At 49.4% G+C, this 23,124-nt stretch overlaps 1 pseudogene; it reads left to right on the plus strand.

Annotated features, from left to right (window-relative positions):
- Window positions 1-7,215: 7,215 nt before the first annotated feature.
- Window positions 7,216-17,442, plus strand: LOC144124004 (protein argonaute-4-like; annotated as a pseudogene).
- Window positions 17,443-23,124: the final 5,682 nt, after the last annotated feature.

A 23,124-nucleotide genomic window follows, 5' to 3' on the forward strand; every position in this document is an offset into this window, starting at 1 on the left:
CTGCCGCCGCCTGCGAGGCCTACAGCCAGAGTTCGGACAACTCGCAAGACCAGCAAGGGCCATGACGTCCGCAACGGCTAGCCAGACAAGTCAGCCTTCCGGGAATGCCCCGCCATTCGTCCTTCACACGCCTCGGTCGCCCCCATCATTCCACGGTGAGAGGTTTGAGGACGTCAAAGACTGGTTGGCCAGCTTTGACCGAGTGGCAGGTTTCAATGGGTGGGACGGCGAGCGCAAGCTGCGCAACGTCTACTTTGCGCTGTAGGACTCGGCCAAAACATGGTTTGAGAACCACGAAGCTTCCTTTACCACCTGGGAGGCTTTTCGTCGAGAGCTGCTAGCGACATTTACCAGCAGCGAAAGAAAAGAGACGGCTGAAATCGCCCTGCGCTCAAGATAACAGCAGCCGAATGAGAGCGTCGCGATGTTCATAGAGGACATGACGCGACTGTTTAATCGGGCCGACCCGGCTATGCCCGAAGCCCAGAAGCTACGCCACTTAATGCGTGGCGTAAAAGAGCAGCTATTTGCCGGAATGGTCCGTGACCCGTCACGAACAGTGTCCGACTTCACCAAGGAGGCAATGGGTATCGAGCGCTCTCTGCAGGAACGAGGCGCCCACTACGGACGTAAGGCTATGCTGTAGCAGCCGCTTCCCAGTACACGCCTACGTCGCTGCCCTCCGAGGATCTTCGGGAGCTTGTAAGAAGCCTTGTGCGCGAGGAACTGGCGAAACTTCGCTTTGAAGCTCCACAGGTCAGCGTCGCTGCCGTAACGGACGTGGTCCGCGAATAAATCCGACGAGTTGTGCAGCCAACCCCCAGCTCCACACCCGGCGCCCTCCGTTATGACGTAGAGCGAGATGCTACGAAATCCCGGGCCAGCGATGCGAGCCTTTTCCCCCGTCTTTCCTGTGCCATACCTGCAGGAGCCAGTCGCAACTGTACCATCCGTGCAGCAGGAGTTCAGGCCACCCGTGAGCAAAGCGCACGTTTGGCGTACGCCAAACAATCGGCTGCTCTGTTACCTCTGCGGGGAGCCCGGCCACATCCTCCGCCACTGCCCTTACCGCAGAATGGGTTTAAAGGGTTTTTCACCTGACGCACCTCGACTACGCTACGGTGAAAGACCACGGGATATCGAGCAGTACTTGGCTGATAACGTGCAATATTCGACCTCGAAGCGACGCCAGTCCCAATCGCCATCCCCTAGGCGGTTCTCTTCACCCGGCCGCCCGTCATCCTCTGGCCAGCTCAGAGGCACGTCCCCACGTGGGGAAAACAGAAGACGGCGTCCTCCGGGGGTAGGGCTGCCGCTACAGGACCGAGTCAAGAGCCTCCACCCGATGATTCGCCGCGACGCTCCGACCGACGACGACCTGAACCGACGACCTCGACGACGCGCTCCGACCGACTGGTCTCCGCCGAAATGCCGGTATCCGCCGACAACCACGACGTTACCGCACTCGTGGATACCGGCGCCGATTTTTCTGTAATGAGCAGACGGTTAGCCACGGCTTTGAGGAAGGTTCTGACCCCTTGGTCTGGGCCGCAGATCCGGACAGCTGGTGGCCACGTGGTAACTCCGATCGGTGTCAGCCCTTCGCGAATCCAGATCCGCGGTGTTACTTCCCTAGCTGCTTTGCTGTGTTACCCGAGTGCTCCAAAGTCCTCGTGCTCGGTTTGGATTTCCTTCAGAAGTACGGTGCCCTTATCAACCTCCAGGAGCTAATAGTGTCGTTTTCCACCCAAGGCCCTGTCGACGACGATACCGTGCCACGCAGGGCTAAGTTATGCGTCTGAGACGACCACGTCCAGAGCCAGCATGTTTGTTACCGTCGAGTGTGATAACAGCCCCAGCATTCGTGGCATCGCTGAAACCAACATCTCACTGCTTCTGGGTCGGCAAGTCTGTGTAGCTCGCGGAATTATTGAATTGAACTGTGGGCGAACCGAACCTTTAGTGACCAATTTTGGTTCTGAACCCCAGTATTTGCCTGGCAAAACAGCTATAGCGCATTTCGAAGAACTTAGGGAATTCGCGGGACAGCACTCGCTGTCCCGCGAATTCTCAGAGAACACGGTCTTTGAGGCACTGTTCTACAGCCCCGCCGCTTACACGTATGTACAGTTTATGTAATTAGTAACCAGAATACATGGTTTGCCTCTTAGTTGAACATTTGAGAACTTCTCTCATCCCGAAAGCTCTAAATCGCTGTAAGGTAAGGACAGCCCTGGTCTTCACCTTTTAAGACTTGATCTTTACGGAAGCTGTAAGAGCTCTAATATATAGGAGCGAGAAGAAGACCATGCAGACTAGTTATTTTGGCAGAGACTATACGTACTATCGCGCCCCTTGGAGAGGAAAGAGAATACCAAACGGACAAACTTCCAAGTTAAACTCGCTTGTTCCCCTTGGTTATAAGCTTCTAATCGCTGCTTATGAAGTCGTTTCCCTTCTCCACCCGCCGTGACGCCATAAGCGAAAGTGCGGAGCCACACGAGACCGCGCCGGCCGGCCACTACGTTTGCAAGACTGTTAACCGCGGTCCGAGCGCTAACCGTTGCAACCTCACTACTTCTTGACCAAATTATACCTCCGAGACGAAGACGACGAAGCGCATACCGCGAGCTGGTGGTACGACCACGCGCGGTCGGCCCTGCACCGCTCCCTCCCTCGTCTGTGATGTCATCAGCACGGGTTCTATTCTGGCTCGCTCCCCCATTGGCCCGGCCCTGAGACCGCGCCCATCCGGGCCGGAGGTTAGGCGCGAGGCACGTTCCGCCGAGCTCGGGCCCGAAAGAGCTGCTTCATCGGCCGGCCGGTCGCTGCGACATCGCTGCTAGAGTGTCCTGTCACCGCCCCCCCCCCCCCCCCTGGCGAGCTGTCCAGGAGTCCGCCTTCACGTCGCAAACCGGGCGTCCCTCAAACGCTCCTTGAAGCCAATGGAGTCCACCCCGCGGTCGCAACGACGAAGCTGCGGAACAGGTGAGCGCTTTCCTTTGCCCGCCATTGCCTGTGATAGAGCGCAGCGCTCCGGCGGAGCCTATCGCGGAGGCGCTTTCCATGGCTCGCCGTGGCCTCCGTGGTAGAGCACAGCGCCCCGCCGGGGCCTACCGCGGAGGTCACGGGTCAGCCATCCGAATCGCTGGCTGTAGGGCCGCCGCTCTGACTGGGTGGCTTAGGATGACGCCACGACCGCAGACTGTCACCACGCCGCCCGGTCCGTTTGGTACGGCGCGGCGGGCTCTGGGCGTGGCGAAGTCATGATGTCCCGCGCGCGATGCCGCTTTTAGCTTTAGTGGCGATTCGCTTTAGACCGAAGCTGATTAGGTCTTCGGTTTTCGCGATGCCGATGTTCTTCCGCGAGATTTCTTCAGCGGAAATGAAAATTGCAGATGGCGTTTTTTTTCTTTCGCCACTAATTCTAGGTCGGCTTGCGGGAACGCACTAGGCCTAACCCCTAGGTTTGTGCTACTGGCCTGTCGCGCGACGCGTACGCGATTACATCTTGCCTAGAGGCGCGCGATCCTTGTTTGGTCGCGGTGAAGCGACGAGCTTTGCCGTGCACTTTTTCGTTTAAATTCGCGTCTTTGCCGCTGCTCCTGTGCGAGCCCGCTACAATGGGTGTAAAGGGAGTAGCAAGTCCTGTTATTTGCGCTCGAGTGTAGCCGAGGTAGCAGTTATTCCGACGCGTCGGATGGTGTTAATTGATGCATATTGGTTTTTGGATACAGAGCGTCTCGAATCCCCGAGTGGGTTGGTTCACAATGGCTGTGTCTACTAGTCTTGCCTCCTTGCCATACATTAACCACTGCGGGGCATGTCGCCCGATACCTCCGATCAGGACCCTGCTACCTTGCTCTCAAAGCCATAATTCGTTCGATAGGCTTACCTCATGGATGATCTCAATCATTTTCAACAACCTTCTCTCGCCTTTCCCCGATTTTTATTTGGTTTTCAGAATATAATCCATCTGAAGCCAAAGTGCGCTTTGACCGAATGCAAGATCTAGTGTATTTCCGATGTGTCTCTTCAAGCCCACAGTGACAGGATTTGAGGGCGTAGGCTCCTTTGTCAAGCCATGCAAACCTAGCAATCCGAGCACCCTGCCGGGGCATAGCTTCTACTTATTTTGAGAAACGGCTGGGTAATCATCCTATAGCGGGAGTCGAACCCACCACCTCCAAATCCAAGGCGGGTGCTCTACAGAAGGCGGGATTATCATGGCTTCAGCGACGTAACATATACATAGCCCATTCTTGCAGGTGCGCAATAGTGGATCGCCTGTTAGTGCTCGGAGCTGTTCGGTCATGCCATGTTGGCAAAACTGGTCACGCATCGGTAAGCCTTGTCGATATCGTTGATGCTAACTTCTTCCCTTTGGTCTAGGGCGGCCTACTGGACGCTCGCCGGGCGCCCCATCGGCGCTTTCGTTCGCGCAAGCCCTGCAGCAGCGAGTGGTCAGAGCGGCCCCACCCCAGGTTCTCTCCAGCACTGCCGCCGGAACAGCCGTCATCACCCGCGCAGAGGGAACCAACGGCAACGGGGCTCACACTGTGGCGCCCACCGAAGGCGTGCCCACCACCTCGACTTCGCCGACGGCCGCGCCCGTGCAGGCCCGCAATGGTGCCGTCAACACCAAGTTGCAGAATGACGAGCTCAGCATTCAGGTGAGCGGCGGCTGCTGCTGCGTGCCCCCACGGACGTGTCTGAACCCTGTGGATGGGTGTGGGCGGCAATGCCGTCGTAGCATGCCAGCAGATAGTTTGCCAGACCGCGTACCGCTACCGCGCATGCGCAGTTCGCCCTGAGTTCGCCAGATGGCGCCACATTCTCGTCAACAGCGCGCCTGCCTGGGCACGTTTGCGGCTCTTGATAGTTGCCAGACTGCAAACCATGGCTTGGTGAGCGGTGTTTTCAGTGACCGTGCATGCACCGTACTGCATCGAGGTTCCATAGATTCAATCTCAGGCTGCATAGATTGCGCCGAAGGCGCGTCTCAAAAAAATTTCAAGCGCAGGCGTTACGCTGCGCAGCAAGCGAAAGTGAAATTTTGTTAGCAGCTACCGCTGCCTTTTCACGTGGGTGCATTTCCCATGAGGTTTTCCATTACACGTTTTATGACTAGGCTTCAGAAATGTCACGTGATGCTTACTCTACTAACGCCCCTCAGCGGACAAAGGTAGCGCACATTCCCCTCTCTTCTGATGCAGATTGCTGGTCACTGGCCAAAGTCAAAAGATGAAAAGACGTTTCGGGAGCACTACGGCTCCCTTGTTCACTATGAAGCAATCGGCGCACGGATACGTTCTTTTGTAGCACCCAGTAGCGTTTTTAAGTATTTAGCATAGATAGGATGTAGAGTTACGTCGTTCCTGTTTAATGTGTTAGACGATGTCTGTATGTTAAGGGACTCAAGATTCTGCCGTGCTGATGTGTTCTTTTCTGTTGTCAATATCTTTACTTGATCCCAGTTAAGCTCGTGGCCGGATTCTTGCACGTGCTCGGCGATGGCGTTAGATGCTGCTTTCTTGTTTAGGACGTCGTTCTGGTGCTCTCTCAGGCGTCTCCTGAAGTCCTTTGTTTCACGGATATATATTGATGAGCAATCGGCGCAGTCAATCTCATACACAACACCTGGAAATCTTTCACGAGGGAGCTTGTCCTTCCCATTCACCAGTTCTATTCGCACCTTGCCAGCGGGGACGTGCGCGATGTTGACGCCATGCTTGCGGAAAATACGAGCAAGCGCTTCGCTAATTCCCGCTACGTATGGGACAGCAGCTCGTTTTTCTTTTGGTTTTTCTGTGCTCTCGCGTCTGTGTCTACCTCCGAAGAACGCGATAGCAAAAAACCAAAAGAAAAACGAGCTGCTGTCCCATATGTAGCGTGAGTGAAGCGCTTTCTCGTATTTTCCGCAAGCATGGCGTCAACATCGCGCACGTCCCCGCTGGCAAGGTGCGAACAGAACTGGTGAATGTGAAGGACAAGCTCCCTCGTGAAAGATTTCCAGGTGTTGTACGTGTATGAGATTGACTGCGCCGATTGCTCATCAATATATATCGGTGAAACAAAGGACTTCAGGAGACGCCTGAGAGAGCACCAGAACGACGTCCGAAACCGGAAAGTAGCATCTAACGCCATCGCAGAGCATGTGCAAGAATCCGGCCACGAGATTAGCTGGGATCAAGTAAAGATATTGACAACAGAAACGAACACATCAGCACGGCAGAATCTTGAGTCCCTTATCATATAGACATCGTCTAACACATTAAACAGGAACGACGGAACTCTGCATCCTATCTATGCTAAATCATTAAGAACGCTACTGGGTGCTACAAAAGAACGGATCCGTGCGCCGATTGTTTCATAGTGAACAAGGGAGCCGTAGTGCTCCCGAAACGTCTTTTGATCTTTTGACTTTGGCCAGTGACCAGCAATCTGCATCACTATGATTCCTGACCAGACGGTATGCCGTCAAACCCTCGACTACATCCCTCTCTTCTGCTTTGCGGCTCCTCTTCGCTTGTCAACTTTGGCTCCTTCTACGCGATGCTAAACCTGAGCACTCCCCGGAATGATCGCGCTACGTATGACATCGGTGCTTGCATGCGCCGCTCGCGTTTTTTGGCACCGCGAGGGAAGAGAAAGGAAGAAATGGCGTGAAAGTACGTGACGGCGTCCCACAATTGGGAGGGCCTGATGTCGAGAGTATAGACAGTATTGGAGGTGAGTGGCGTGCTTCAGAAGTTAATGGTGGAAATTATTTCAGAGACCTCCACTACGGCACCTCTTTCTGTTTTTCACTCCCACCTACCTCCCTTCTTTTGTGGCGTCCGCATTTTTTCATGCAGGAAACTCGAAATTTCGCCACAAACGCGTCCCTTTCCACCCTTGCTTGCTCTTAGGAGAGAATACAGTAGGAGACCTGACACGAGTGGTTAGTTAGATTCCTAAAAGAAGGGAATGTGACAGGGAAATTGGTTTCTAAAAGAAGTAGTTGTCCGCCAGCGCACCAGTGAGATCTTACCAACCCTGTCCATGATAGCCTTAGCTGCTTATGCGCCATTAATTGAAACACACAGACACGCACACAATTAGTTAAAATGAATCACCACGTGAAATTCGCCTACGCCCAGCGCCTAATTTAAAACTGAATATATTCTTCCATGCAGTTTCAGTTTCGCTTTCAGCAGTCGAAAGACTGTTGCGATGGCACAAGTGAGCACCAGGTCTTGTGAAGCATACAAAAACTTATATATAGCTCTTTGTTGATTTGCTGAAATCTTGACTTCTGCAACAGTTCAGTGTAAGTTTCAGTTAATTAAAACGACAAAGCAGAGTTCATATTGCAGTATTTGTGTGCAGATCAAAAGCACAGGGCCAAAAATTTGGCGCCTTCACTCCTTCAAAGAATGCTTGGTCCTCTCGCTGGCGTGTGTTAGAGTGCTTCGAGTGACGCTGCAAACTTGAGGTTGCCTACAGCTGTCACCTTTCTCCGCAGGAATCTCTGAAATATGAATTTTTCGCATTTCTCTCGTAATTCGCGGCATTTTACTAGTTAAAGGTAAGAAGGCGTACTGCTATCGATTAGGAGCTCACTGGAGTGGGTTCCGTGCTAGTAGTCCACAGGCGAAAAAGTATCACCGAAACAAAATCGCGAGTTCTCATCCGCAGCGTAGAGACGTGAAACTCTGACCAATGCACTCCATTCGCTCTCCTTACTTTACCGAGATCATTTTGAGCACTCCATATCAACAGCGTGACGCGCAACCCAGATCGTCAGTGTGGAGGAGTTGACTTTTGACTTTTATCGATTAACCTATGTATGGAGAAGTTTACTTTTAGACAGCTAACGCCGAGGTGAGGCGTAGTTTACGCGCGGAATTCGTGCGTAATTCAACCGCCTAACCGACAATTCTGGACAAAGATCTGCAGATCTGCCGTCGGCAGGCTTGCATGTTTTCATTTATGTTATTGCTACCGTCAAAAGCGTTCCCCATTGTTTTTCTATGGCAGTCTGAACAGCTTGATGCCAGCTATTAAAAAAAAATCGGACTATGACCATTACCTTCAATATTTCCATAAGAGTATTTAAAATTTTCAAATTTTGTCCAAGAATGTTGGACACGAATTGTGCGCTGTGGGAATTTAAACCTTAGCCGCTGATTGCCCCGGCGCGCTCTGCAGGAAATCGAGCGGACCTTGCCGTCTCACTTCCCGCGCCGGCCTGCTCAAGGCAGACTGGGCCGGCCGATCCAGTCGACCGCCAGCCACTTCAGCGTTGAGATCCCTTCCGGTAACGTTTTCCACTCCGATGTGGAGATCTGCTCAGAGTCGGGCAAGGAGATCAACAAAGTGCCCGAGAAGCGCAAGTACCGCTGCATCAGCACCAAGATCAACCGCCTGGTCATCGAGTTGGTCGTCAAGAAGTACCGGGTCGACCTGAGTGGCTGCATGCCCGCCTTCGACGGACGCAAGAACTTGTACACGCGCCGTGGGCTCAATTTCCGTGAGCGCACCTTCACGGTCGACTTCGAGGAGGACAAGCGGATTCAGAAGTTCATCGTGAAGATCCAGTACGCGGCCACCGTGAATCTGGACGCGCTACACGCGGTCTTCGACAGACGCGTCAGCCACGTTCCCCAGGAGGTCCTCCAAGCCGTGGACATCGTGCTGCGGCACGGACAGTCGATCAAACTTATGCCCGTCGGGCGGTCCTTCTTCAAGCCGCCGGCCCCAGGCGAATACAACACCATTGGAGGTGGACGCGAAGTCTGGTTCGGCTACTACACTAGCGTTCGGCCCGCTCAGTGGAAGCCCATGCTCAACGTCGACATTTCGGCCACCGCCTTCTACGAGCCTCTACCCGTGACCGACTTCATGTGCAAACTGTTCAGCGATTGCCGGCGCGAGATGTCGGCCGGAGACTTCAAGAACCTGCGCGACTTCCAGAACGTTCGTCTCAACAAGGAGCTCAAGGGTTTGCGCGTCAAGGTCACCCACCTTCTATACCCTCGCAAGTACAATGTGGTTCGCGTCACCAAGGAACCAGCCAAGAAGATCTACTTCAAAATGGAAGACGGCACCCGTTGCTCGGTGGCCGACTACTTCCAAAACCGTTACGACCGTCTCAAGTGCCCGAACCTGCCCTGCATCGAGACCGGCAGCGCAAACCACCCGGCCTACCTCCCGCTGGAGGTCTGCGTGATCTTCGAAGGGCAGCACTGCAAGAAGAAACTGGACGAGAACCAGACATCCGTGATGATCAAGCGTACGGCCCAGCCACCGGCCAAGCTCTTCAACGAGATCCGCCAGTCGGTGCGGGATCTGGTCAGCAGCAGCGACCAGTGCCTGCGCGAGTTCGGCATCAAAATCAGCACCGAGCCGACGCAGCTCAAGGGCAGGGTGCTCGATCCGCCGTCGCTGGTCTTCGAGAACAACTACATCGTCAAGCCCCGCGAGGGCACCTGGGAACTGCGGGGCCGTCACTTCTACAAGTCGGCCACGCTGACCCGCTGGATGCTGCTCAACCTGAGCCAGTTCGCGCAGCGAGACAGCCTCGACAACTTCGTCAAGATGCTCATCCGGGTCGGCCAAGAACTGGGCATGAGCATGGAGAAGCCGCTGGACGTCACCACGACTGATGCGAACAGCAAGCCCGTGTGGAACATCCTGCTCGAGGAGCAGCGCAAGACCGCCAACCTCGAGATGGTCATCATCGTGCTCGCCAAGAACATGAGCTACGCCGATATCAAGCAGGTAGCCGAGACCGAGATCGGGCTGCGCACGCAGTGCGTAATGGACAACAACGTGATCAAGAAATGCAACGCCGCGCTCCTCACCAACCTCTGCCAGAAGATCAACGCCAAGCTGGGCGGCATCAACAACAGCCTGCTGCCCAAGGAGAAGCCGAAAATCTTCCAGAAGCCGGTTATCATCATCGGCGCGGACGTGACTCACCCGGCGCCTGGGGACAAGCTGAGGCCGTCCATCGCGGCGTGCGTTGGTAGCTTGGACTCTATTCCGTACAAGTTCCACGCCTCCGTTCGCGTCCAGGTGGCAGACTCCGCTGCCACTTCGCGCCTGGAGATCATCAAGGACCTCAAGCACATGATGAAAGACACGCTGAAGGCATTTTATCATGCTACCAGGCACAAGCCGGAGCGCATTATCTTCTACCGGGACGGAGTGAGCGAGGGGCAGTTCATGGAGGTCCGCAACCGCGAGGTAAGCTTCGAATGCAAAATTATTTATCCCCGCATCTTTTTGTAGGTTGGTTATGATTGAAAGGGGCAGCATCATATTGTCTCGCGGATTCTACATCGAATATCATCGACCGTGGTAACTGGCGGGTCTCAATGTAGATAAAGATGCACCACACCACAGCGCTGGTGTTCATCGTACCCGTCTTGCACTCTTGCATTTTTAGCTGTCATGAATTACCTGCAAGCCCGATCAGAGAAGCTTCCAAGTTACTGTGGATTCTACCAGTTTTCTATATACGATACGAATTTACTCACAGCGCCATAACCTTCTCCTAACTCTGTTCGAAAGACGACGATTCGTAGCTGTTTGACTGCGCACGAAATGGTGTTGTCCTGCCCATCCCTTGTGTCAAGCTCCAGATGCAGTGTTTAATACATTAGGCGACCAGTTCAGGGCTACAACTTGGCCGTGATCTTTTTTCCAGCTGAGCGCCATCCGACTGGCGTGCCAGGAGCTTTCCCCGAACGAGACGTACGAGCCGGCGCTGACATTCATGGTGGTCCAGAAGCGTCACCACACGCGCTTCATGCCCGCCAATGACCGGGACGGGGTTGGCAAGTGCCGCAACGTGCCGCCCGGCACCACCGTAGACTCTGTGGTCACGTAGCCGCTCGACTTCGACTTCTACCTCTGCAGCCATTTCGGCATTCAGGTGCACAGTAATGGAATGCCGTCTGGGGCCCAGTAGTCGGCACTTTGGTCGCAGAAACTCCCTAATGACGCAGAAGCGAACTGAACGTGCTCAGAACTTTTCAGTGCAACATTAAGAAGGCCACTATAGAGGCAGTGACAGGGAGTTTGGGCGCTTCTTACACATTATAAAGCACAGGATGACTGTTAGGTGTGGGCCCGAATAGCAACTGCGCATGGCCTACTTTGATATTTCATTGTGCAACAGCCAGTAAAGGGTTCCCGCAAAATGGGATCTGTTTGGTTTATGGAGGTTTAACGTCCCAAAGCAACTCAACTATGAAAGACGCCGTAGTGAAGGGCTCCGAAAATTTCGACCACTTGGGCTCTTTAACGTGCACTGAGATTGCGCAGTACACGAGCTTCTCGAATTTCGCCTCCATCGACGAAATTCGTCCGCCACAGCCGGGACCAGGATGTGTTCCAAAACGGGGACCACAGGATAGTAACAAAATTTTAAGGCACCCAAATTCATCATCATCATGAATATTATCAGCCTAACTATGCCCAGTGCAGGGAAAAGGCCTCTCCTATGTCTCTACAGTTACCCTGTCCTTTGACAGCTGCGGCCACCGTATCCTGGCAAACTTGCCAATCTCATCCGCCCACCTAGCTTTCTGCCGCCCCTTGCTACGCCTCCCTTTTCTTGGAATCAACTCCGTAGCCCTTAAAGACCAGCGGTTGTCTTCCAATTCGCATTACATACCCAGCCCAAGCCCATCTCTTCCTCTTGATTCCTAAGTTAAGACTGCCTAAGTGTTGGCGGGGATGTGACGCGAGGTCTGTCGTCTACAACCAGGAGATCATGCTGCGATTCCGTGGGTTGAACCGGCCCCGTTGTGTCTGTGGTGCAGGGCACGAGCAGGCCGTCGCACTACTACATTTTGTGAGACGACTCGAGCTTTACGGCGGACGACGTGCAGAATCTGAGCTACTACCTCTGCCACACATACGCCCGCTGCGCGCGCAGCGTTAGCATCCCGGCGCCCGTTTACTATGCTCAACTGGCCACGTACCGGGCCAAGAACCACGTGATGAGCAAGGTGGACGTGTCAAGCTCGAGCAGCGACTCGTCTGGGGGCAGCGCGGACTCCGTCTCAACCAGTCAGTATGTGGAGGCTGTCAAGGTGCTCGAGTCCCTCAAGACCGCCATGTACTTCGTGTGAGGACCAACACTGCTGGGTGAGCGATGTTCAGTACACTGAGCTGTCATGACGTCATTGTACCATACTAAAGTATGGCATGGTGGGTGTGTAGCGTACCAAAGCGGCTCATGGGATATGGGGTATTGTTGTGAAGGGCTCCGCATTGGGCTTGAACACCTGATGGTTCCATAGCGTGCACTGCGATCGCATGGCACAAGGCGGTCTTCCTATAGCCACTTTGCCACCACGGCGGGTCAATTATAGGAGCTATGTAGGCTATGTGCATAAGAACAAACGTCTCGCCATGAGGGCTCATTGACAAAAAACTGCGCTATACAGTGCCGCTAAGGAACTTGTCTCTGGCAAAAAAAAACGCGGAACCTAAGGCATGGACAGGCTGGTTGCCCAAAGTTAATGCCATCAAAGCTCCTCCATATCCCTAGCATTGTGGCCCATGCACCTCAAAAAACCGGTCGCGCCATTTCGCGACAGCCGGCGGCGCGTAACTCAAAGGCGATGAAAAAATAAAAATTAATACCTCGTCGCGCATAAAAGTTGGAGAATAGCTGTCTGCCAAGATGTTAAATGCTTCTTAAAGTTTCTTTTAGTAGAGTTTCATCATTATAGCTTACATGCTGCGTTTACCATGCGCAATATGCTACGATAGAATGGAGTCTATGACGAAGTCCTGAAAAATACCCCACTTCACTTTATCGTTCACCACAGTTCTAATTTACAATATATCGACAAGCTCTTTGGAGCTTCAGGAAGCGTAATGTCCTACCTTAAAAGAAGTATAAAGTATTTTACATTTGAATGAAGCAAAAGATTTCCTACGCTGTTTCTCTATTTGTCATGCAATTTTAGCATTGGCAAGAAACGCGTGGCGCCCTCTCTTGGTGTGTTGGCAAGGCGCACGTCACCGCTGCAGTGTCCCTGCTTTGGTAGTTTGCTTTGGGAGGTTGAGCCGTGCTGTACGCATGCGCACTTTCAATAGTGCCCCCATCGGAGTGAGGCAATGACCATGGGCTGCTACATAAAATGCTACAAGAAAGCGCGTGCCTTCTATGAGGTATACAGAGAAAATTATAAGGAGAATCTTCTGCTTGACAGGTACATTTTTATTAAGCGCGTACAGTGACCACACGGGCATAGGTGATAGTGGAATTGCGTGCGCATTAACAGTGCAAAGCAATGAAACTTCAAGGTACTTTGTTCAAGCAGTGAAATGCATAATTCCCAGACGCTAATACTTAGAGCTCACTCACCGCTACTTGTATATGGGTCTTGCATTGTGCGTTGAAAATATTAAAATAGTGAATTAATGACTACATTTAACAATCATATTATTAGGCTCAATAGCAGATAGCTCTTCGAAAGTTTTGTCGATGTGGTGAAAGAGCAGCACGGATGCGTTGAAGTGAATGTCGTAAGTGAGAGGCGGCAAACCTGATGCTGCGTTTTATGGCAGTAGGTGATTTGTCCAATGTAACAATCAGTATTGTGGTAGTTCGCAACATTTTTTTCTAGGTTGGTAAAGTGCATCTCGTGATTCGATCGTTCGCCGTCGATAAGGGTTTTGCCACTGCTGTAATCGATGCTAGTTTCGGCAATTATGTAAACTGCTAACGAACACTTCATAGAATGGCATGCTGGGAACTATTCTGAAGAGTGTGCCATCTGTTCGGGATGCAAGTAAATACTCCGTTACCCAGAGGAGCCATCAAGAGTAAAACGTGAACTATATGCTCTTGATTATAATTTAAATTTGGTGAAGATTGAACGGAAGTTATTGTCGGATGACACGAGGTTTCAATGCTTATACTGCGTTTCTCCAGCGGGGCGGCTGGGCGCTCCATCCAGACTGCTTGTGCAATGTGGCGGTCACATCATTAATTAGATGACAGGGCGTTACGTGCGTGCGGCCCTGAATATGCAGTGAATTTACCGTGTTGCGAATGTGTGTAACAGCACCTATAGGCACTCTCGGACGAGTGGCGCGAACATATATTTTTTTGCGTATGAGGTGCAAACCAACCCCCGTCTTTTTTTTTTTTTGCTGTCGCTCTCCTGCGTACTCCTCGGTATCCTCTCTCTTTGCCTTTAATTCTGCGGGTTGCAGTTCCGGTTCTTGAGAGATTAGATAGCAATCGCCGGGCCAGCAACATTTTTAGCTTTCTTTTTGTATTTTTGTCCGTTGTTGCCTCTTAAGCGATTGGCAAACTACTAATTCTTCGACGTGTGGCTCCAGGGGAGTTGCACAGACCGCGGGTGTAAGAAGAGGGTGCCGTTTTCAGGGGACGATTAACATCCTCCCGCGACTTTTAAATTTGCCTTGATTAGTTTCCACAGCCTACGACAGCAAGTACTCGAACAGGGTATTTTCCATACCACGCCTTAGGCCTTTTTTTTAGGATGACTATCTCTGAAGGGGCAGAGGAGGCGTCCGATAATGGTGGCCGTCTTGTGTGTAGTTTGCATCCCTTCCTTTCTGAGCATACTGGCCAAGGTTTCACTGACACCTTTTGCGTACGAACTGCATGCGCGTTTTTGCCACTGGCGTGTCCTTAGCGTAAGCATATAGAGTTGTTTGCGTTGCTTCCTTTTCGGTTTTGGATGATTTATCGAGTAAAGAATCTTGGGTGTCCATATCTTAGAAAAGTTTTCTTTTGTTAATAGTGCAGTGTTTTCTTCAACACTATGTTAGGTGAAAGACCATTTTCCGAGCACTTCACCTAAAAAAAACCAGGCGCCAGGCTTTGAGCAATCTTGTGCCCATTGGAAACCAGTGGGTACACGGCGGCACTGGGGAACGAATCACACACCCTCCTCGAGCAGCATGCTTAAAGCGATAAGTCATTGCTGTTGTCGCGGATTTTAAAACAAATAAGCAAGAATTGGGAATCGTCCCAACCAAAACTTGCTTGAATTTCACCCTACCCTTCAGACACAATTTTTTGGCAGTGTTTCTCCCACAAAGGCTACGAGAACAAGACCCACTGCTCGCAGCATTAAAACGGATGAAGAGAAGGGGGGGACGGGGGGGGACGGTAACATGAAGGGCCAAAGATGTGAGCAGATGCATAGGTAGGAAAAAGAAAATTTTTTGCAGGAGCTACACTGGCAGCCGGTTGCAGGGTGGTAAGCGGGAGGAAGAAAAGGACAGTGGAGAGGGGTCTCCTGCTGTGCCTTTGCCTGACTTTCTTTTTTTTCCTCCTTTTACTTTTCCGCGAATCGCGGAGCGCAGACTGTGGTTGCTTGTTGAATGGAAACTAAACATTTCGGCAGATTTCCTGTTTGGTTGGGTTTAAATACTTATATAAACTGCTAGCCTCCAACGAAAAACTTTACATTTAACCCAGCGTTTCGAAGCCGACTCTGCTCCTTCATCAGGGGTGACTGAGGGCAGTAGCTAGCGTCTTTAAGTATGGAGGGGAGGAGGGGGTCAAAGGAACGAAAGCTGTGATGCGAAAGGCGTGGGGGAGTGGGGAAGGGGGTTCAGGCAACACCCTCTAGAGTTCTTTAGAGGGTGTTGCCAGTATCCCCCTCCACCCCCTCCCCTTCATAGCAGCAACCACCACCGTCTCTTTCAAACCAGGGAGGAAGAATGTAAGAAAAGGAGGAGGAGGAGCTCAACTTATGCGGCACCGTGGTGGTGGCTTTGTGAACTAGCGGCGCAGGAACCAGAATCCTGGCCATATGATAATTACGCGATGTTTCGACGGAATTTCGAAAATTCCTGGAAGTAAGGTGACGCGTCTTTGGAGAGGCGTTGCAATCCCTGCGGCGGCCCTTTTCGAATAGTCTACGCTATTTTACCGCGGTAGCAATTACTTTAGCTTCGTACTTCTCCAAAACGACGGCCACGTAGCTGGTTTCCACTTAGTTTTCTCGCTGCGCAATAGCGCAGATGGTTCGAATTGAACGCCGTAGAGATTGTAGCGCCTCGCCAGCTGACGTTGCATTTGCACTGTACTTCCCAGGCACATCGTGTGCTCTTGCGGTTTAGCTGGAAGTATTCGTCACTCTGCAGGGCATCCCCTCTTGCCCTTGGCTAGGAACTCGCCGTTGGCAGCAACCACCAGACTTTACTAAGAAATTTTTATTAGCTAGACAATTGATTTTGAGACTGATGCTCGCGGCTGAGTTCTCTCTGGTTAACATCTAGTATAACGACATCTTAAGGTATAAAAATTCCTGCATTTACTGCCCTCAGTTAAATCATGGTCGAGACATTCACTTAAACAATTCCGTAAACAACATCACGTAATGGTCACGGAACGAGATTTTATTGGGTTTTATAGTCGCGTAGAATACTGTAAACAAATTTCCGCGAGTTTTTATATTTCTTAAAAATTAGGCCAAAATGTCGACTTGAAATTGTCTTCAAAAAAGCGCATTGTTCCTACCTTCGGTTCCTGCCTTCGTAGGAAACACATTGAACGCCCTTGCAGTTGAGCGTTACTCTGATTTTATTTCCGAAATACCTGGCCTGGGTTATGTAGGAAAGTCTTTCCACCCCTTCAATTCACGGTAAATTTCAGCGAGTCTTGCAACGTGTATGAGCTTCATCCATTTTGCTGTAAGGTCCAGCATTACGCTCACTAGAGTATGCCCTGCTACAATGCTTGTGTGGGCGCATAATACAAGCATAGGAAACACCCTCGTGGAATAGGTGAGGGCCTGCCTCTTGCGCTTGGTGAAAGCTCGTGAATATTAACGCGATATAGTTAAAATCAGGCCCCTTTCTCCAGAAAATCTGGTATTTGCGTTGTCGGCGTCGGCGCCATGAGAGAAAAAACTCACGGGCATGGCTCTGGCAGGTGGTCTCGGGGGAGCAACGTGTTGGAGGCTGGTGGGCCACCTAGGTGACGTTAAGGGGTACGCTATCGCGTCATACCTTTAAGGCGGATATTGTGTCCCTCCAATTTTTCTTAGCAGTGAATGCATAAAATCCGCGAGTATTAAAACATGTAACATCTTTCCTGGGCTCATTTGGACATGTACAGATCACGAGAATGTCTTTCGACGTAATTGTGTGCAGCCTTCGTGTGCATGCCTTATGTTATTTGTATGTTCGCACTAATGTTTTGTGACCGCTTTAGTTGGCGATGCTCCCTGCGCGGGAAGTTGTGGTGTTGTCAGCGTGCAAGCTGGCAATTTGAATCAGTGGCATAACTCTATGCTTGCATGTTTTTTTTCAGGTCTTCAGCAGCAGGGCTGACTGGCCGCACCCTTTCTTTTTGTGTGTGTGTGCAGTGACATTCAAGAATACTTGATGCTCTTTGTTGTTTTTGTTTGAACTTTCAAATAAAGTGACATCTGCTTGTTGCATCACTGCGTTGTTTTATTCTCAAATTAATGACAGTAAATGAAATGACTCCAGTTCGGGTGAGCGATAGGGACAGGGAGTAACAGTATGAAATAATGGAGTAATCATTCAGCATCATCTGTAGCCATATGGCTGCTCTTGTGTGGATGCTAATAGGCAAATTGCCTAGACAGCTGCTACGCCATTTCCTTTCCTCAAAACCAACCTTACTACACCGTTCCTACAACTCCGTTCTCTTCCCCCCACCCTTCCCTGCTGTCCTGGTCTAGGTTAGCTCTGAACACCGGATGTTTCTTCATAAACAGCGGGGTTCCATGGTTTCATTACTTTTTAGCCGGAAGGATGCGCTTGGATGGATACTAATGTGCGATTAAACCTTCAAAACCTTACTCCACCTTTGGGAATTGGGCCTCCAACTATGTACAACCTCTGTCAAGACTGTTGCTTTTCAGCAGTTTACAAAGGTCTGTTGTAGCACAAGTCCCCATACAAAAACATCCTATGGGCGTCTATGGAAAAAGCTATGTCCGTCTATGGCCTTTTATGAACGACTATAAGCACCTACAGAGGTGCTTATTGCTAGCTGTTGAAAAATCTATGCCACTAAAGCTATATCTTTCCAACCATACAACTGTCTTAAGCTCTCCATAGAAAAATATATCAGCCTGTACATACAGCTATAGATAGAAATAGAAAAGGTTTAGAGCTATTTGGGCCCAATGTCTATAGCCGGCCATAGGACATTTTTGTATGGGTCCACACGTTATGTGCTGCTCCCGCTTCCTCCAGGTATGTCATCTACGTGCACAATATTGCTACGTGGCCCGAAGTCTAGGCAGGCAGACGGACGACCGGAGCACAGGGCACAGAGAACACTGAGCGGATAGCGCGCACACACCGGGCACTTCCTACACGTCGTCTTTACGAAGATTATCCATCGCGCGGCCTCCCGTTCGAAAAGGCACCGTCCCGGTGTACATCAGGGCAGTGAATGGTATTGCGAGACATATCGCAATATCAGGCTCATGCTGAGAGGACCTGGCACCGAGGAAGGCCGGAGCGATCTCATAAGTGTCTGCGGTGACTTGGCGCAGCACACGGTACGGTCTGATATAGCAGGACAGAAGTTTTCAGAGAGCCCCACGCGGCGAGATGGCGAGGGCGTCAGGGGAGGAGACAACACGGTGAGGTCGGTTGTAGATTTCCTGCTGAGAGCTCTGAGGAGCAGGTAGCTGGGAAGCGTATTTCCGTTTGCTAGCCGCTGCAGACAAGCCCAATGTTGCCCATGCCAACGCGCGCGCGGAGCAGCTGTTGCTATGACAACTTTGTACATGCCATGGTTGCCTACGCCAACGCGCACGCGGAGCAGGTGTTCCCATGGCAAAATGTGTAAAATAGACGCGACGCCGGTAATTGCAAATGGCGGCGCCCTGCCGCCTCTGGGTGTTCGTGCTTTTCGATGACAGCAACGATGACTGCCGCTTGCGGCGACTATCAGACTATGAGAGTGCCGTTTCGACAAGCTTAATTCAAGGTGGGTATTTTGTTCGCTTTCATTCTTTGCATCGACGCCGGTGAGGCGGTGAAGCAACGATGTCTGCCGCAGGGGTGGTATGGGATAAGAATTATTAAGGTGAGTAATTTATCTGGGACAACTGTGCTGTCCCAGTTTTTTTTTTTTGGGGGGGGGGGGTGCGTAAGAGACTACATGAATACATGGCCTAAAAGAGTGCCGTATGGCCAATTTATCTGGGACATTGGGCAGTCCCAGTTTCTTTTTTTTTGTGCGTAAGAGACTGCATGAATACATGGCGTAAAAGAGTGCCGTTTGGGCAAGCTTAATTCAATGTATGTGCAAATGGCTGCGTTCCACGACCACAGAACAGTTTACCCTGTGGACCTTCTTCTTAGAGCGGAACAGAAAGAAGTTGTGAAGAAAAAGGTACCGTGAATGGCACAGGTAAATATTCTAGGTAATGCTTTCTTTATTAGAAATTTTCCACAACTTTGGCTATTTTCACCTTGTTCAATCATGCGAATGTTGTAGAACCTCCTGGTATTTTCTGGCTTTAAAAGCCGTGAATGGTACAGGTAAATGTTCTAGGTAATGGTTTTTTTTGTTAGAAATTTTCCGCAAATTGGGCTATTTTCATCTTGTTCAATCATGCAAATGTTTTAGAACCTTCTGGTATTTGCTGGCTTTTTTTGGATATGCCCAAAATTTGGTGCCTACGCACGCACGCAGTTTACTTGCAAAATCAGCTGGTGATGACAACACCTGTAGTTAACCTTTTGGTGTTTTCTGTCTTATTAAAGCTCAGTTTTCGGTGACAGCAGTTATTTTGACATTAGAATATCATAGTCTGTCGAGTAGCAGGTCAACTTTAATTTATCCTCAATGTTCTTTTAAGTTTTGTTTGATTTGTGCCCAGTCATAATTGAAGCTTATATTGTGTGTAGTTATGCAACATTCATTTGGGGGCTGAAATTTTTCAGAGCACTCTAAAATTACTCTCAAAAGTGCACTTCATCCTTAAATTATTTAGTTAACATGAGGTTCACGATTGCTATGCATTGAGAGAGCAATAAAACCTGCTCATAACTATGTTGTACAAAGATTGCTTTTAGATATCAAGTCTAAAACTGTGTAAGTGAGGTTGTAGGTTGTATAATGACTAATAATAAGCTAGTCCATCTACAAACAGATCTTTCATATGCGCAATTTCATATTCCAGAGAGCTGTGGCGTACAAAGTTTCTGAACGGCAAACACTGAAATATACACCTCATTAGTGTTGCACCCAGCTTCAGTGTATGTTGACTCAAGATAGATTGCTCGAAATGTCGGTGCACGAAACTATATCTCAAGGAAATTTAGTGAGGAAATCACTTCCAGTTCTCAACATTTGAAAGGGTCATAATCATAGTGTCATTTAGTGAGGAAATCGCTTCAGTTCTCAACATTTGAAAGGGTCATACACATAATGTAACACTGAACAAACTTGCTAAGGCTTAGTCCTGTTTTTGAGTTGTGCTAATTTCCCTTGCAATTCAACATGTAAGACATTATATGCATTTAAAAAAAAAAGATGAGGTCAGGCATGGTGTCAGTGAGGTCATTAATTTTTTAATTCTTGCTGAGATGGCCGCTCGTGCTGCTAGGCTAAGCTTTCTCCAACCGTTACAAATTGCAAACATGCTCATCACAGAAGAAGAAAGTTGGCACATTTTGTAGGTGCCAGTCAGAGTTCTTTCACACATTGCACAAGTAGTGTGCTTTATTACATAGATAAGCTGCATGCAATTACTATAATCTGAACTGCATGAAAAGGTTGATGTATTGTGAACATGGTTAAACAAGAATAAAGGGAGGCCACAGTAAATGTCATACTGTCACTCACTTTTGAAAATGACACCTAATTTTAGTTACATCTTGTCTTCTCTGTAGTGAAGCATATAAGATATTAGAATACATGGATCACCACAGGGTATTTAGCTAGGCTGGCTATGTGATTTAAAATTCAATTTATTTTCTTATGCTGTTTCGGTTTAGACAGCCGGACAATGGCTATGACATCAAAGGCCAGTATAGGTCACTGCTTCTTCACTTGTAGTCATTCTCACTCTTGAGACAGGCTGGTTTTAGCATTGCAGTCAATGAAAACAAAGAAGGAGCAGTTATATTGCAGTTTATTTTATGCCGCATGTGGCGCACACCGACCTTTGATATCACAAATATCTCCTAGCTGCTGGAATCAAAACAGCATCAAGAGGAAATTCGATTGTAAATTATTTAGCGACTGATGTGTTTGGGGTGATCCATATATACTAATGTCTAACGAATCATTTTAAAAAAGAAAACACGCAAGCAAAGATTTGGCGGGTATAGTCCTGTAAAAAAAACTGAAAAAGCAAGAAAGGAAGGAGGAGAAAAGAGAACTACACACACACACAGAATTTGAAGAGCAATGAAGAGAGGAAGCAAGTGTGTTCCTTGCCTTACCTGCATTATGTTTCTCACATCAAGAAAGCTGCTCGCAGGTAACGAGTAAGCCTATGTTTTTGGTGCCATTTATGCGCGGAGCTCCAAATTTTTGTGGACTTTGGCAATACATTTTGCTGCATGAATGTTCTGTCTTGACAAGCTTAGAGTGGCGTTCCTATGTCGTTTTAGAGGCATAACTGCTTCATGGTGCTTTTCCAAATACACATACTGACTTCGGAACAGTGAATTGCAAAAGCTACAAAGGAATAATTTCAAAGCATATTAGGAATAATAAATCTGTCACAAAAAGAAACACACTGATATCAATGGCAAATATGTTGAGAGATGTTTGAATGAATAGACTCTTTTGGTACAACCTTTGTCTTTTGTTCCATCAATTAACAGCCACAAATTTTAGACCTCCTCTCGTAAGCTTTCCAAGGTGTACCCAAGGTTGAGCAAAAGATTAAGAGCTGAAAGAGTTAACAAAAAAAGACATAACCAAACACAATGCGCCTCAAGGCCATCAACACGGCCCTTTATTCCACCTTGCGGCTCATTCAAAAACATCCCATTCGGTAATAATCTCTCGGGGGCTAAGTTGGTGCATGGTTTTGAAAACAGACACGCAACGCAGACAATGCTGTGGGAAGGCAGACGAAACAGGTGTAACTGTTTATTCACCTATTGAAGCAAGTGAATATATAGACAAAAAGGCAAGAGCAGAGAGGGAGCTACACCTGCGCACAAGCAGAAACAATAAGGTAAGAATTGGCTATAGAAAAAAATGTGTCTCTGCACATATCTAAAAAGACACTTTATTTTCTGTCAATTCTAAGCGAGGGTGCGCTTACATAATCTCTTCTGGATTTTTTGATGTGGAACCCCTCTATAAGATCACGGGCTGTAGTATCTTTGCCCCTGCTTAGAATTTTTGTTTCCTTCAGCTTCGCCTGGCATTTTTTCTTCTTTTTCCCTGCAGGCTTTACAGTGATGTGGTAAGAAAGAACCCGTGCCGTTCTTTAATGCGTGATTATAATCAGCAAGGCTATCATTAATACATCAGCCCGTTTGGTCAATGTAAGATTTCCCGCACGTCAGCGGGATCTGATAAACTACGCCCACTGCACATTTCACAAACAGCGTCACATGCTTTTTCTGGCATTCTGCTTTTTTCGGTTTGTTTGAATCCATTTTGCCACACAAGGAGAACAGCTTCTTGGGGGTGGAAAAACTACACGAACTTTAAACTTTGCCTTAACATGTTTCAGATTGTGTGTCATCTTACGTATATAAGGAATTATCACAGGCTTAGTTTTCTGTTTGGCAACATCGTTTTTTGCTATGTTATTACACCTTTCTTTTTTTAACCTTTTTCAGTAACACTTTGGTAACTGAGCATAGTAGGATAGCCAGCTTGTTGAAGCCTGGTCTAGCCTTTTTGCTGATCTATTCACTCGCTTTCCAAGTGCATACACAGTTGCAGAGTTGCACTGGTTTCGTCTGTCTTTCTCCTGCGTTGTTTCTTTTGCGCAGTCTTTTTTCAAAATTCCATTCGGTGACACCTGACTGCCCCAAATGGCGGAAGTAGATGCACATCTGCTTCTGGCATTTTGGCCAATTAGATGTCACTGAAAGGGATGTTTTCAACAGGGACACAAATTGGAACACAGGCCGAGATTCGCCTACCGTGTAGGAGTA

This window comes from Amblyomma americanum, chromosome 3, assembly GCF_052857255.1.
Source record: "Amblyomma americanum isolate KBUSLIRL-KWMA chromosome 3, ASM5285725v1, whole genome shotgun sequence".
Lineage (NCBI taxonomy): Eukaryota > Metazoa > Arthropoda > Arachnida > Ixodida > Ixodidae > Amblyomma > Amblyomma americanum.